The sequence below is a fragment of the Pristiophorus japonicus genome, chromosome 6, assembly GCF_044704955.1.
Source record: "Pristiophorus japonicus isolate sPriJap1 chromosome 6, sPriJap1.hap1, whole genome shotgun sequence".
NCBI lineage: Eukaryota > Metazoa > Chordata > Chondrichthyes > Pristiophoridae > Pristiophorus > Pristiophorus japonicus.
This window is the reverse complement of record NC_091982.1, coordinates 285,410-302,660: the sequence shown is the minus strand read 5'-3', so window position 1 is coordinate 302,660 and position 17,251 is coordinate 285,410.

Here is a 17,251-nt window from a genome sequence, read left to right as displayed (position 1 = left end):
CTAATTAGTCCCTTCTCATTACACATCACCCAGTCGAGGATGGCCAGCTCTCTAGTTGGTTCCTCGACATATTGGTCCAGAAAACCATCCCTAATACACTCCAGTAAATCCTCCTCCACCGCATTGCTACCAGTTTGGTTAGTCCAATCAACATGTAGATTAAAGTCGCCCATAATAACTGCTGTACCTTCAGTGCACACATCACTTATTTCTTGTTTGATGCTGTCCGCAACCTCACTACTACCGTTTGGTGGTCTGTACACAACTCCCACCAGCGTTTTCTGCCCTTTGGAATTCTGCAGCTCCACCCATACCGATTCCACATCATCCAGGGCTAATGTCCTTCCTTACTATTGCATTAATTTCCTCTTTAACCAGCAACGCCACCCCGCCTCCTTTTCCTTTCTGTCTACCCTTCCTAAATGCTGAATCCCCTTGGATGTTGAGTTCCCAGCCTTGGTCACCCTGGAGCCATGCCTCCGTGATGCCAATTACATTATACCCGTTAACTACTATCTACGCAGTTAATTCGTCCAACTTATTCCGAATACTCCTCGCATTGAGGCACAGAGCCTTCAGGCTTGTCTTTTTAACACATTTTGCCCCTTTAGAATAAGAAGATAAGAAATAGGAGCAGGAGTAGGCCATTTGGCCCCTCGAGCCTGCTCCGTCATTCAATAAGATCATGGCTGATCTGATCCTGGCTTCAACTCCACTTCCCAGCCCACATCCAATAACCCTTGACTCCCTTATCATTCAAAAATCTGTTTATCTCCACCTTAAGTATATTCAATGACCCAGCCTCCACAGCTCTCTGGGGTAGAGAACTCCAAAGATTCACGACCCTCTGAGGGAAGTAATTCCTTCTCATTTCTGTCTTAAATGGGTGACCCGTTATTGTGAAACTTTGCCCCCTAGTTCTAAATTCCCCCTTGAGGGGAAACATCATTTCTGTATCTACCCTGTCAAGCCCCCTCAGAATCCTATATGTTTCAATAAGATCACCTCTCATTCTTCTAAACTCCAATGAGTATCGGCCCAATCTGCTCAACCTTTCTTCATATGACAACCTCTTCATCTCAGGAATCAACCTCATGTACCTCTTTGAACTGCCTGCAATACAAGTATATCCTTCCTTAAATAAGGAGACCAAAACTGCACATAGTATTCGAGGTGAGGTCATACTAATGCCCTGTACAGTTGGAAGAGGATTTTCCTGCTTTTATACTCCACCCCCAATTGCAATAAAGGCCAACATTCCATTTGCCTTCCTGATTACTTTCATACCTGCATGCTAAATTTTGTGTTTCATGTACAAGAACCCCAGATCCCACTGTACCACCTCATTTTGTAATCTCACCCCATTTAAATAATACTTAGCTTTTTTATTTTTCCTAGCAAAGTGGATAACCTCACATTTTCCCACATTATACTCCATCTGCCAAATCTTTGCCCACTCAATGAGTCAAACTATACACCTTTGTAGATTATTTACAGCCTCGTCACAACTTGTTTTCCCACCTATCTTTGTATCATCTGCAAATTTGGCTACGTTACACTCGGTCCCTTCATCCAAGTCATTAATATAAATTGTAAATAGTTGAGGCCCGAATAATGATCCCTGTGGCCCACTAGTTACAGTTTGCCAACCTGAAAATGACCCATTTATCCTGACTCTCTGTTTTCTGTTAGTTATCCAATCCTCTATTTATGCTAATATATTGCGGCCAACCCCATCCGCTCTGATCTTGTGCAGTAATCTTTTATGTGGCACCTTATCAAATGCTTACTGGAAATCCAAATACTCAACATCTACTGGTTCCCCTTTATCCACCCTGCTTGTTACATCCTCAAAGAACTCCAGAAAATTTGTTGAACATGATTTCCCTTTCATAAAACCATGCTGACTCTGCTTGACTGCGTTTCCATTTTCTAACTATACCGCGATTACTTCCTCGATGATCGACTCCAGGATTTTCCCAATGGCAGACGTTAGGCTAACTGGCGACGAGAATACGAATCCAACGCAAAGATGCAGCAAACTGTAGGCATCCTGGAGAAGTTCTCGGAGGGTGAGGACTGGGAAGCCTATGTCGAATGGCTAGGCCAGTACTTTGTAGCCAACGAGCTGGACGGAGAAGGAAGCGCTGCAAGAAGGAGAGCGGTCCTCCTTACAGTTTGCGGGGCACCGACCTATAGCCTGATGAAGAATCTTCTGGCTCCGGTGAAACCTACAGATAAGTTGTATGAGGAGGTGTGTACACTGGTTCTGGAGCATCTTAACCCGAGGGAGAGCGTGCTGATGGCGAGGTATCGGTTCTACATGTGCCAGCGATCTGAAGGTCAGGAAGTGGCGAGCTATGTAGCCAAGCTAAGGCGACTTGCAGGACAATGTGAGTTTGATGGCTACCTGGAGCAGATGCTCAGAGACTTTTTTGTACTGGGTATTGGCCACAAGACCATCCTACGAAAACTTTTGACTGTAGAGACACCGACCCTCAGTAAGGTCATTACGATAGCACAGGCGTTTATGTCCACCAGTGATAACACCAAACAAATCTCTCAGCACACAAGTGCAAGCAATGTTCATAAATTAACTGGAACTGTGTTTGCGAGCAGAAATGTACAGGGCAGAAACCATGAGTCTGCAACTGCCAGCAGGCCTCACATGACCCAGGTGACTCAGAGTCCACAACAAAGAATGAATGGAAGGCAATTCACACCTTGTTGGCGTAGTGGAGGCTTCCATTCAGCCTATTCATGCTGCTTCAAAGGAAATGTTTGCAAGAGCTGTGGAACAATTGGGGCACCTCCAATGAGTTGCAAACGAGCTGCAAGCTCTGCAAAACCTGCTAACCACCACATGGCAGAGGAAGATCGGTCCATGGTGGATCAAAGCAATTTCAAACCTCAGAGAGAGGAGGCAGATGCTGAAGTACACGGGGTGCACACATTTTCGACGAAGACTCAACCAGAATGCTAAATGTAAAATTGAATGGCTCACCCATAGCCATGGAACTGGACACTGGTGCTAGCCAATCCATCATGAGTAAAAAGATGTTTGAAAGACTGTGGTGCAACAAGGCACTCAGACCGGCCCTGAGCCACATCCACATGAAACTGAGAACGTACACCAAGAGCTCATCACTGTACTGGGCAGCGCCATGGTCAAGGTCACCTACGAGGGCACGGTGCACGAACTGCCATTCTGAATTTTCCCGGGCGATGGCCCCACACTGCTTGGAAGGAGCTGGCTGGGCAAAATCTGCTGGAACTGGGGTGACATCCGAGCACTATCACATGTCAATGAGGCCTCATTTACCCAAGTTCTTAACAAATTTCCTTCCCTTTTTGAGCCAGGCATTGGAAACGTTTCCTGGGCAAAGGTGTGGATCCACTTGGTCCCAGAGGCATGACCCATTCACCACAAAGTGCGAGCGGTACCTCACATGATAAGGGAGAGAGTGGAAATTGAGCTGGACAGGCTGCAACATGAGGGCATCATCTCCCCAGTGGAATTCAGCGAGTGGGCCAGCCCAATTGTTCCAGTACTCAAAAGTGATGGCACGCTCAGGATTTGCGGCGATTATAAAGTAACTATTAATTGTTTCTCGCTACAGGACCAATACCCGCTACCTAAGGCAAATGACCTATTTGCGACACTGGCAGGAGGCAAGACATTCACCAAGCTCAACTTGACTTCGGCCTACATGACGCAGAAGCTGGAGAAGTCTTCGAAGGGCCTCACCTGCCTCAACGCGCACAAGGGACTGTTCATCTACAACAGATGCCCGTTTGAAATTCGGTCGACTGCAGCGATCTTCCAGAGAAACATGGAGAGCTTACTCAAGTCGGTACCACGTACGGTGGTTTTTCAGGACGACATATTGGTCACGGGTCGGGACACTGTCGAGCACCTACAAAACCTGGATCGCGTAGGGCTGCAGCTGAAGAGGTCAAAATGCGTCTTCATGGCAACAGAAATTGAGTTTTTGGGGAGAAAGATCGCGGCGGACGGCATTTGGCCCACAGACGCAAAGACAGAGGCTATCAGGAACGTGCCCAGGCTACAGAACGTCATGGAGCTGCGGTCGTTTCTGGGACTCCTCAACTATTTTGGTAACTTCCTTCCGGGGTTAAGCACCCTCTTAGAGCCCCTACATGTGTTATTGCGTATAGGTGAAAACTGTGTATGGGGAAAAAACCAAGTAATTGCTTTTGAGAAAGCCAGAAACATTTTATGTTCCAACAAGCTGCTTGTATTGTATAACCTGTGTAAAAGACTTGTGTTAGCATGTGATGCGTCGTCGTACGGAGTCGAGTGTGTATTACAACAAGCTAACGTTGTGGGGAAGTTGCAACTGTCGCCTATGCCTCCAGGAGCTTGTCTAAGACCGAGAGGGCCTACAGCATGATTGAGAAAGAGGCATTAGCGTGTGTGTTCGGGGTAAATAAAATGCATCAGTACCTGTTTGGCCTCAAATTTGAGCTGGAAACCAATCACAAGCCCCTGTTCGCTGAAAACAAGGGGATAAATACTAATGCCTCAGCATGCATACAAAGGTGGGCACTCGCGCTATCAGCGTATAACTATACCATCCGCCACAAGCCAGGCACCGAGAACTGTGCGGATGCTCTCAGTCGGCTACCATTGTCCACCACGGGGTTGAAATGGCGTAGCCTGCAAACTTGTTGATGGTGGCGCAGCCCGCAGACTTGTTGATGGCCATGGAAGCGTTTGAAAATGATAAATCACCTGTCACGACCCTCCAGATTAGGACTTGGATCAGCCAAGATCCTCTGCTGTCCCTAGTAAAAAACTGTGTACTGCATGGGAGCTGGACCAGCATCCCCATTGAAATGCAAGAGCTAATCAAGCCGTTCCAGCGGCAAAAGGACAAGCTGTCCATTCAGGCAGACGGCCTGTTGTGGGGTAACTGCGTAGTGCTACCCAAAAAGGACAGGGAGACGTTCATCTCGGTCTCCACAGCACACACCCAGGTATAATAATGATGAAAGCGATAGCCAGATCCCATGTGTGGTGGCTTGGTATCGACTCTGACTTAGAGTCCTGTGTACGGCAATGCCGCGTGTGTGCTCAGCTGAGCAACACACCCAGAGAGGCAGCACTAAGTGTGTGGTCCTGGCCCTCCAGACCATGGTCGAGGATCCATGTCGACTATGTGGGCCCGTTTCTTGGTAAAATGCTCCTGGTGGTGGTGGATGCTTTTTCAAAATGGATTGAATGTGAAATAATGTCGGGAAGCACCGCCACCACCATTGAAAGCCTGAGGGCCGTTTGCCACCCACGGCCTGCCTGACATACTGGTCAGCAACAACAGGCCATGTTTTACCAGTGCCGAATTTAAAGAATTCATGACCCGCAATGGGATCAAACATGTCACATCGGCCTCGTTTAAACCAGCCTCCAATGGGCAGGCAGAGCGGGCAGTACAAACAATCAAACAGAGCCTTAAATGAGTCCCAGAAGGCTCACTCCAAACCCGCCTGTCCCGAGTGTGATATATTCACAGAACACAGCACACACAGCTTCCTATCATGGCAGGCAGCTCTCTCGGAAGTCTCCGGAAATCTGCCTAGTTCTGTTTATTATTAACCCTGCACTTGCAGTACACAATACGTCCACATTCACAGTGTGGAGCTACAAACATTACATCTTAAACGAGTCACAGAAGGCTCACTCCAAACGCGCCTATCCCGAGAACTGCTCAGCTACCACATGAGACCCCACTGCTTCACAGGGGTGCCCCCGGCTGAGCTACTCATGAAAAGGACACTTAAAACCAGACTCTCGCTGGTCCACCCCAAACTGTATGATCAGATAGAGAGCAGGCGGCAGCAACAAAATGTAAACGATGGTCGCGCCACTGTGTCACGGGAAATTGATCTGAATGACATTATGTATGTGCTAAACTATGGACATGGTCTCAAGTGGATCGCGGGCACGGTGATAGCTAAAGAAGGGAATAGGGTGTTTGTAGTCAAACTAGACAATGGACAAATTTGCAGAAAGCACCTGGACCAAACGAGGCTGCGGTTCACAGACTGCCCTGAACAACCCACAGGAGATACCACCTTTTTCGAGCCCACAACACACACCCAAAGGATCAACGACACCACCCCGGACCAGGAAATCAAACCCAACAGCCCAGCAAGGCCAGGCTCACGCAGCAGCCCTGCAGGACCAACAGCACTCCAGTCCAGCGAGGGCACAGCCAACACACCAGAACAGACATTTGTACCGAGACGGTCCACCAGGGAAAGAAAGGCTCCCGACCGCCTCATCTTGTAAATAGTTTTCACTTTGACTTTGGGGGGGAGTGATGTTGTGTATCTGTAAAGCATGCACTCCCATATTCTGCCACCAGGGAGCGCATCCCCTGAAGTCCCAAGGGATCCCAGCATCCCTTGGGAGCACTCTATATAACCCAGTCCCTAAGGCCTGTTCCTCTCTCTGGAGTGTCTTAATAAAGACTGAGGTCACTATTACTTTAACCTCCCTGTGTGCAGTCTCATCTGTGTTAGGAACACAATAAAGACATATACCGTGAATGCAGGCTTTGAGTACAACCTTCCCGGTAAAAGTGAAATACCTCACATTTGATTTTAATCAATCATTACACTTACAAATCAATTTATATAGATATATAAGTAGATGTAACTAAATGTAATACTTACCCTTGCGGATCCGACAAGGTCGTTCCAGCGCTTGCGACATTGGTTGCCCTCACGCACCTCGTTGGTCGCCGACGTGACCACCTCGGCTATCTCAGCCCATATCTTCTAGTAGGCCTTTGGGGTGGGCTTCCCACGCCCTCCCTGTGTCAATTCACCCCAGCGTGACTTGACCTCCTGCATTTGCCTCGTCCGAGAATCTCCTCACTCTCTTTCGTCTCCAAATTGTTCCTCTCCCATCTCACTGCTCTCGCCAGCGTCAGTCTCCACAGCATGCTGTGTCGTCTCCTCCATTCCCTCCATTGTAAACACCAAATCAGCAAAAATATCTCGCTGGTAACAGCTAACTTTTTGCTCACAATTCTGTATTAAGGTTGAAATTTTCCCTCCTACCTCCCAAAACAGCCAAACAAGCACCCACACCACACCCACACACACCTTCACTCCCTCTCTGCTCCCTCTCTCTCTGTCTCCTCTTATACACATAAATGATGACCCCTGACCTCCTGAAATGCGGGAAACTAGCATCGCCATGCCATTGCTAAGGACGGTGACACTTTACGGCAGAAGGATAGAGAACCTTAACGCCAACGCCCATTTCAGATCACTCAGGGTAATGCCCATTTAAAAAATGAAAAGTAAGGGTTTTGACAATGGATGACAATCTGGCAATCTGAAAATCCATATTTACTGCCCACACTGAAAATAATACCCATTTTTGGCCGATTTGCACAAAAGTGGAAAGTCTAGCCCATGAACTAGGACTAGCATGTGATGCCTCTGGCTATGGTGTGGGAACAGTGATCAGCCATGTTATGAATGATGGGCAGTAAAAACCAGTTGCCTTTGCATCACGTTTGCTCAAAAAAAGCGAACAAAATTATGCCCAGATTGAGAAAGAGGCTACGGCAATTATATTTGGTATTCTTTTGGGACGCCAGTAACCAATCACAAACCGTTGATAGGTAGCCTAGGCCCAAAGGCAGCATTTCCATCTATGGCAGCTTCCAGGATACAAAGATGGTCTTTTTTATTGTCTCAGTATGATTACAAAGTCGGGTATCGTACGTCGAAGCAGAATGCAGTGGTAGATGCCCTTTCAAGGTTGCCTCATGAAGATTCTGAAATTGGCCGCGAACATTCAATCTTCACTCTAGATGTCATTGATGAGGACTTTCCAGTCACCGCCTCTGTTATTGCAGCGCACACAGAAAGATGCTACGTTACAGCAGGCCTATGAGCACACCCAGTGAGGGTAGTCTGAAGATCAGACGCATTTAGATGAGGGGATAAAGCCCTTTTATAATCGTCGGCACAAATTATCATGTGAGCAGTGATGTCTAAAATGGGGACTGAGAGTAGTAATTCCCAGTGCACTACAGGCCAAAGTCTTGACGGAACTTCACGGTGAGCATACTGGAATCGTAGGCATGAAAGCGGTGGCCCGATGTTTGTTTTATTGGCCTGGGTTGGATAAAGACTTAGAAGTATTAGTAAGTAAGTGTGCTATCTGTCAAGACTGCAGGACCATGCCAGCTAAAACACCGCTGCAAGCATCGATTTGGCCTACGAGACCATTCCAAAGAATACATATTGACTTTTGTGAGGGGGCAGTGATCATCTTCTGGTTCTAATCGATAACCTGGAGGTATGGCATATGGGTTCATCTATGACTGCAGAGCATACATTGCAGGTCATTTTTGCATGCCATAGTCTGCTGGAAGAAATGGTGTCAGATAATGGACCGCAATTTCGGTCCATGCAAATTGCGAATTTTGCAGACACAACAGTATCAAACACACATTGGTAGCACTATATCATCCCATTTCGAATGGTGCAGCTGAAAGGTCAGTCAGGATTGTCAAGGAGGCTTTGCGGAAACAAGTTCTATAGAGTGGATCATTGGTGAGCATGAAGCACAGGTTAGTGAATTTTCTTTTCAAATACAGAAATACGCCTTATTCTACGTCAGGGTACACACATGCTGAATTATTGATGAAGCATAGGCTGAGGAGGCATCTCCGTTTATTGCAACCGAACTTGCCGGATAAGGTAGAGAAGGCGCAAACGGTGCAGAAACGTCATTATCATTCCGGTATTAAAGAACGCTGCTTTCAGAAGGGTGATCAGGTCAGAGTTCTCAGTCTGTCAAAGGGCAAGTCCACGCAAATGGACACTGGTACAATTATTTGGGTATGCGGCATCAAGCAATACTTGGTCAAAATTATTGAATAAAAAGGGAAGGTTCATGTGGATCAAATGTTTCTAGCGAGTGATACACCTTCGGTACCATGAGTAGATCATTATAAGCCTAAATTGGACGATGATCAAAGTGAATTGGCAGGTCCAAGTACTTCAATGGCCACAATGGTCACAACATCCATATCCCCAACAACTCAGATGCAGTGGATTGAAGGCGGTTCTGTGGGTATGGGACAATCTCGCAGAGACTCTGTATATACCGAGGGGAGGAGGGAGGGGGCATTGGAGTTGGGGTTCAGTTATGAAGATCAATGAGAAAACACAAACCAACTCATCGTAGACAGCCCCTCGAATCAAGGATGACTTGCTTCCACGTCAAAAAGCTCACAGCTGTTTCAATCAAAGACCTAAAATTCCAGGTGCACACCAGCCACCACAAACCAACTAGACAGGGTATTGATAACTGGGATAATCAGATTTTAGGAAGAAAACTAACACTAGAACTGATGTAAGGGTTCCAAGGGAGCTCAAGAGGACAGAGCAAGATAGAGGTCAGGAATCCTGGGCTATATGCCCTGAATTCAGAAATTCCCTAAGATGGTTTCTGGAGTCAAATAAGACTATAGAAAATGGGCATAGCCAGCCAACTGCAAAGAAATGTAGGTCAGAGCAGGAGGAAGCTAAAAGCTTACAAGATACTCAAGGCTCAGCAGTCGAATTTGTAAAATTGTAATCTATGGGCTCTATGTTCCCCAAAACATTTTTTGGCGTACTTGAAGAGTTACGCCCGATTCTTTGGGGCCCAAGTACGCCAAAAAAAAGTGCTGTAATTTTCCCCGTTGGATCTCTTCATTTTGGCGTGGCCTAACCCAACCTTTAGTTTTGGAGATGGAGCCTTGATCTGCACCAAAAAGATTGGGCTGCCATGGTAACCAGGGACACAAAGTGAACCATATAGCCAACCTACCAGCACATTAAAAGAATTCAAAAACACATAGTACCAACTTATCTCCAACCCCGCCCGAAGGCTGTCCGGTCTTCTTGGTCGCTGGTTCAAATCAATCTCTCTCTCTCTCTCTCCTTTCTCTCTCTCTCTCTCTCTCTTCTCTCTCCAGACTGTGTGCGCGAACCGGGGACCGAGAGTGGATGGACGGCCTCCGGGCGGGGTTGGAGGTAAGTTGCTGCTATGTGTTTTTCAATTCTTTCAGTGTGTCCGGGCATCTGCGGCGCCGATTTCATTATCTGTGCCTGTTGGGGTAATAGGAAGGCTTCCCTTCCTCGAGGTGGATCCCCTGATATAAGGAGTTGACGCCCTTCTGATAACGACCACGGGATCAGTCAAACGAAACCTTCGGTACAACCGATTCCTCACACCCTCCTAATACCGATTAGTTCACTACCTTCAGCATTGTGTTGTGACCACCTATCTGTCTGCTGTTTGCCTGCTACAACTCTATGGGCTAGAACCTCCACTTTTTTTGCATGCTTAATGCCCACTTAATGCCCATTTTACCGCAGAAATGACGTATAACACTCATATATCACCAATTTTGGCACAAAATGGAAACTGGCGGGCACTTTTCGGAAACTTATCACCGAGCATTACTTGCCCCGTGTGCTTAACGGCGGGAAAAAATATTACCGTCTGCCCGTTTTTTTTGGGTGGAATCAGCAGAATGGGCGAATTCAATGCCCATAATATCGCCCAGCGTTACTTTCTGCACGGATTTAACGGCGAGATTCAATATTAACGCCCATCCACTCTTTTTTGTCGTAAAGAGCATATTTACCGAAACTAGCAGCCATGAGATCGCCCAGCGTCAATTTAACCACCTCGCACACATATCGCCCACAACATTGCTCACCCAAAAAAACGCCCAGAAAAAGAACTAATCAGACCTAATCATTGCATTATGGATGCCATGTTCTAGATCACATGTCGTGTCCTTTAAAAGGCTGCTGTGCTTCAACCTTGGCGGAGTTCGGATGTACTCTTCAGGTCGTTGGATTTGATGTGAACATCTGTAAAAACATCTTGACCATACTGTGACCGATTGGAATTGAAAGGTGTCTTCGTTGGGACATTCCTTGTTTATGACCAATCGGTGAAAAACAGAGAGCTACTGCAATGGGGCCTGTCCTTTCTCACCCTCTCTTGGTGACCAATTACATGCAGCAGACTCGAGATTGCCGAAGGTACGCTCCACTGCATTATATGCCCAATGTAAGACGTGACAGACAGATGAGGAGGACCAGATGTTACACCCCTCGCAAGTACAAGGAGAAGCATTCTTACCTCGACTTGCCTGACACCACCTACCTTCGGAGACTGCTTCCACAAAGAGGTTATCACTGAGGTACGCCAGCTGATAAGGGCCAATCTGCAGCCTGCCAGCACCATCAGTACTGCACTGTCCATCGAGGTCAAAGTCACCGCGGCACTGTCGTTCTACGCCTCAGGTTCTTTTCAGGCCACAGCTGGAGATATTTGCGGACTTTCTCACCATGCCACACATCGCTGCATTAGACAGGTCACTGAAGCCCTGTACACATGCAGGAGGGACTTGATCAGCTTCCCTATGACCAGGGAGTGAAAGGTCAAAATTCACGGGAACCCTTCCCCCTCCCCTAGTGTTTGGGCTCATTCGAAAGGAAATTTAATTTGGGACTATCTACCGGAAAGTTTGAAATACTAAAGTGCTTATGGAAGAAATTACAAACTTTAATTGAATTTTGGACTTTTACAAGACAAATTCAAGTCTGTGGGCAGGCCTAAGGAACTAAAAGGAGCCAACTTGATTATTGGAACTGTCTGGGTGTTGGGACTAAGGTAAATTGTCTGGAGAAATGGATACTCTAAAATCCTTCTCCACAAGAGACATTAACATTACAACAATAACTCAGAGATGACCAGCCATCAAACTAAACCGAGAAAAGCTATCTTCAACATGGATAAGAACAAAGGGCCCACTACAGTCTGTATGCGAAATCCAAGCACAAAAGGACATTGCAATTACCAAACTAATATTTCCATCAGGAAACAGATTTAGAAGAGCAACCCACCCAAGACATATTAACTTTTAACGAGCCCACCAAAATATTACAAAGAAATGTCAAGCCTGCCAAATTTAAATGAAGAAATCTGGACTGATTTGGCGCGACGATTAGGACAACTCAAACCATATAACTGGCCCCCTGTTTTAACAAAGGGTATGCCATACTACGCCTGTGCCATACTACACCAGGGGCCATACTGCGACTAGGCCATCAAGAAGGGTGAGAAACCAACGCGACAGTCGTAAACTAACTTCTCCAGCCTCGAAGTCCTGAAGCCCAGGAAGAACATCATCATCGCGGCAGCAACCAACCACAGCCAATGTGGTACCACAGAAACATCACGGCAATCGACCCATTTCGAAATGAAACTCCACAAGGAAGAAACCGAAGAATCGAAAGGTTTCCACTCTACAATCTAAGTCCTGACTACCAACAGGTGAAAACATCACCTAAAGAGACTTTGAACCTATTTCTAATGAAGGAAACCGGGTACTTACCCCATAGATCAAAAACACGCCTTACCGCATCAGCAGAATCAACCCAACTGAAGATTGCGCAGTAACATTCGGAGTACGGCAAGCAGAACCTACAGAATTCAACGAACCCCGAAATTGCAAACTACCGCTAACTATCAGAAAGGATTGGTAAGCATAGTCCCTGCCTGCCCTGGAGTCTAACCTAGTTAGGATTAGGTACTGGGTGATGGGCGGTGTAATTTTTACAGTAACCCCCTTTGAATATGTATTTTATTACAGACAAGAAAATACAAAGTTCTTTTGCTTCAAACCAGTTGCCTTTTTCACTTCATCACACCCCCCCAAATAAACCCAGAGTCAAGAACCCAGGGGAGTGATTCAAACCAGTCAAGTAGGTCAGAGGTGAACCTGACCCCCGGGACCACCCCATACAGGAGGCACAGAGTGAGAGGGCACTACGATTCTGCAGAATTGCAAACTTCTCCAAGGTGCAGGGAGCAATAGACTGTACGCACATCGTGATGCGGGCACCTTTTCAGGATGCTGAGGTTTTCAGGAACCGCAAGGGATTCCACTCCCTGAATGTTCAACTGGTTGTTGACCACCAGCAAATTATACTGGCAGTGAATGCTCAATTTCCGGGCAGCATCCATGATGCTCACATCCTGTGTGAGAGCTCTGTATCTGACTTGTTTACCAGTCAGCCACAAGGTCAATGCTGGATGCTTGGGGACAAAGGATATGGCCTCACCACCTGGCTGATGACCCCCCTGCGTGACACCCACACCGAGGCCGAAAGGCGATACAACGAGAGCCACAGAGCAACTCGCAATATCATGGAGAAAACCATTGGAGTGCTGAAGCAGCACTTCAGATGCCTGGACCATTCAGCAGGCGAGCTCCAATACCACCCTGAGCAGGTAGATAAATTTGTGGTGGTGTGCTCCATGCTGCACAACTTGGCTATCAGGAGGGGACAAGAATTGCCTGATGAGTCTGACAGTCCACCTCAGCAGAGAGAGGAAGAGGAGGACGAGGAGGCGAATGCTGACATCGGCCCAGACAATCAGGCTGACGCTGAAGCCATGCCCCGCCCCCCTGTAGAACGCATGAAAGGGACCGTGGTGGCATGATAGCTGCAAGAGCCTTACGTCAGGAGCTCATCAATGATCGCTTTGCCTGAAACATAGAAACATAGAAAATAGGTGCAGGAGTAGGCCATTCGGCCCTTCGTGCCTGCACCACCATTCAATAAGATCATGGCTGATCATTCCCTCAGTACCCCTTTCTTGCTTTCTCTCCATACCCCTCGATCCCTTTAGCCGTAAGGGCCATATCTAACTCCCTTTTGAATATATCCAATGAACTGGCATCAACAACTCTCTGCGGCAAGGAATTCCACAGGTTAACAACTCTCTCAGTGAAGAAGTTTCTCCTCATCTCAGTCCTAAATGGCCTACCCCTTATCCTAAGACTGTGTCCCCTGGTTCTGGACTTCCCCATCATCAGGAGCATTCTTCCCGCATCTAACCTGTCCAGTCCTGTCAGAATCTTGTAAGTTTCTATGAGATCCCCTATCATCCTTCTAAACTCCAGTGTATAAAAGCAAAGGCCCAGCTGATCCAGTCTCTCCTCACATGTCTGTCCCGCCATTCTGGAAATCAGTCTGGTGAACCTTCGCTGCACTCCCTCAATAGCAAGAATGTCCTTCCTCAGATTAGGAGACCAAAACGGAACGCAATATTCCAGGTGAGGCCTCATCAAGGCCCTGTACAACTGCAGCAAGATCTCCCTGCTCCTATACTCAAATTCCCTAGCTATGAAGGCCAACAGGCCATGTGCCTTCTTCACCGCCTGCTGTACCTGCATGCCAACTTTCAATGACTGATGTACCATGATATCCAGGTCTTGTTGCACCTTCTCCTTTCCTAATCTGCCACCATTCAGATAATATTCTGCCTTCATGTTTTTGCCCCCAAAGTGGATAACCTCACATTTATCCACATTATACTGCATCTGCCATGCATTTGCCCACTCACCTAACCTGTCCAAGTCACCTTGCAGCCTTTTAGCGTCCTCCTCACAGCTTACACCGCCACCCAGTTTAGAGTCATCTGCAAATTTGGAGATGTTACACTCAATTCCTTCATCTAAATCATTAATGTATATTGTAAAGAGTTGGGGTCCCAGCACTGAGCCCTGCGGCACTCCACTAGTCACTGCCTGCCATTCTGAAAAGGACTCATTTATCCCGACTCTGTTTCCTGTCTGCCAACCAGTTCTCTATCCACGTCAGTACATTACCCCCAATACCATATGCTTTGATTTTGCACACCAATCTCTTGTGTGGGACCTTGTCAAAAGCCTTTTGAAAGTCCAAATACACCACATCCACTAGTTCTCCCTTGTCCACTCTATTAGTTACATCCTCAAAAAATTCCAGAAGATTTATCAAGCATGATTTCCCTTTCATAAATCCATGCTGACTTGGACCGATTCTCTCACTGCTTTCCAAATGTGCAGTTATTTTATCTTTAATAATTGATTCCAACATTTTCCCCACTACTGATGTCAGGCTAACCGGTCTATCATTTACCCGTTTTCTCTCTCCCTCCTTTTTTAATCAGTGGTGTTACATTAGCTACCCTCCAGTCCATAGGAACTGATCTAGAATCGATCGACTGTTGGAAAATGATCACCAATGCAGGCACTATTTCTAGGGCCACTTCCTTAAGTACTCTGGGATGCAGACCATCAGGCCCTGGGGATTTATTGGCCTTCAATCCCATCAATTTCCCTAACACAATTTCTCGCTTTATAAGGATATCCTTCAGTTCCTCCTTCTCACTAGACCCTTGGTCCCCAAGTATTTCCGGAAAGTCATTTGTGTCTTCCTTCGTGAAAACAGAACCAAAGTATTTGTTTAACTGGTCCGCCATTTCTTTGTTCCCCATTATAAATTCACCTGAATCTGACTGCAAGGGACCTACGCTTGTCTTCACTAATCTTTTCTCTTCACATATCTATAGAAACTTTTGCAGTCAGTTTTTATGTTCCCAGCAAGCTTCCTCTCATACTCTATTTTCACCCGCCTAATTAAACACTTTGTACTCCTCTGCTGCCTTTGAAAATTCTTCCAGTCCTCAGGTTTGCTGCTTTTTCTGGCCAATTTATATGCCTCTTCCTTGGATTTAACAATATCCTTAATTTCCCTTGTTAGTCACGGTTGAGCCACCTTCCCCATTTTATTTTTTACTCCAGACAGGGATGTACAATTGTTGAAGTTCATCCATGTGATCTTTAAATGTTTGCCATTGCTTATCCACCGTCAACCCTTTAAGCATCACTTGCCAATCTATTCTAGCCAATTCACGTCTCATACCATCGAAGTTACCTTTCATCAAGTTCAGGACCCTAGTTTCTGAATTAATTGTGTCACTCTCCATATTAATAAAGAATTCTACCATATTATGGTCACTCTTTCCCAAGGGGCCTCACACAAAAAGATTGTTAATTAGTTCTTTCTCATTACACATCACCCAGTCTAGGATGGCCAGGCCTCTAGTTGGTTCCTCGATATATTGGTCTAGAAAACCATCCCGTATATACTCCAGGAAATCCTCCTCCACCGCATTGCTACCAGTTTGGTTAGCCCAGTCAACATGTAGATTAAAGTCCCCCATGATAACTGCTGTACCTTTATTGCACACATCCCTTATTTCTTGTTTGATGCTGTCCCCAACCTTACTACTACTGTTTGATGGTCTGTACACAACTCCCACTAGCGTTTTCTGCCCTTTGGTATTCCATAGCTCCACCCATACAGATTCCACATCATTCAAGCTAATGTCCTTCCTTACTATTGCATTAATTTCCTCTTTAACCAGCAACACCACCCCACCTCCTTTTCCTTTCTGTCTATCCTTCCTAAATGTTGAATAACCCTGGATGTTGAGTTCCCAGCCTTGGTCACCCTGGAGCCATATCTCCGTGATGCCAATTACATCATATCCATTAACTGCTATCTGCGCAGTTAATTTGTCCACCTTATTACGAATACTCCTCGCATTGAGGCACAGAGCCTTCAGGCTTGTCTTTTTAACACCCTTTGCCCCTTTAGAATGTTGCTGTAATGTGGCCCTTTTTGCTTTTTGCCTTGGGTTTCTCTGTCCTCCACTTTTACTTTCTTCTTTCTATCTTTTGCTTCTGCCCCCATTCTACTTCCCTCTGTCTCCCTGCATAGGTTCCCATCCCCCTGCCATATTAGTTTAACCCCTCCCCAACAGCACTAGCAAACACTCCCCCTAGGACATTGATTCCGGTCCTGCCCAGGTGCAGACCATCCGGTGTTATGTACAAGGCTGACACACTGCTGGGTGTGCAGGTCATACATCAATGGTGGGCATCGCCTTGGTGACAGTTAAAGTTTAAGTTAATTGAACTTAAGTGTCATTATACCTTTGATGTTAAGGAATCACCAGCATGTAATGGTGCAGTTATCTGAGCCAATGCGCTATCAGGTTTTGTTAAATAAAAACAATTTAAACCGCACATTAGTTTGAAATCATCAGTATTTTTATACAAACCAACTCTTTGCCCCAGCCACCCCTCCCAACACCGCTTCTCCTCCCCACCTCTACCCCTTCCCCTTCCCCTCCTGACTCCAAGCCACCTGACCGAGGAGGACTCCAGGCGATGCTTCATTGGGGGTGGTTTCGGCCGAAGTGCTGCTTGGACGGGAAAGGTGGGAACATGCTCCGAGGCAGAAGCAAGATGTTCTGCTGGCTCTCATGTGTGTTTGGCAATGGGGGTGTGGCACC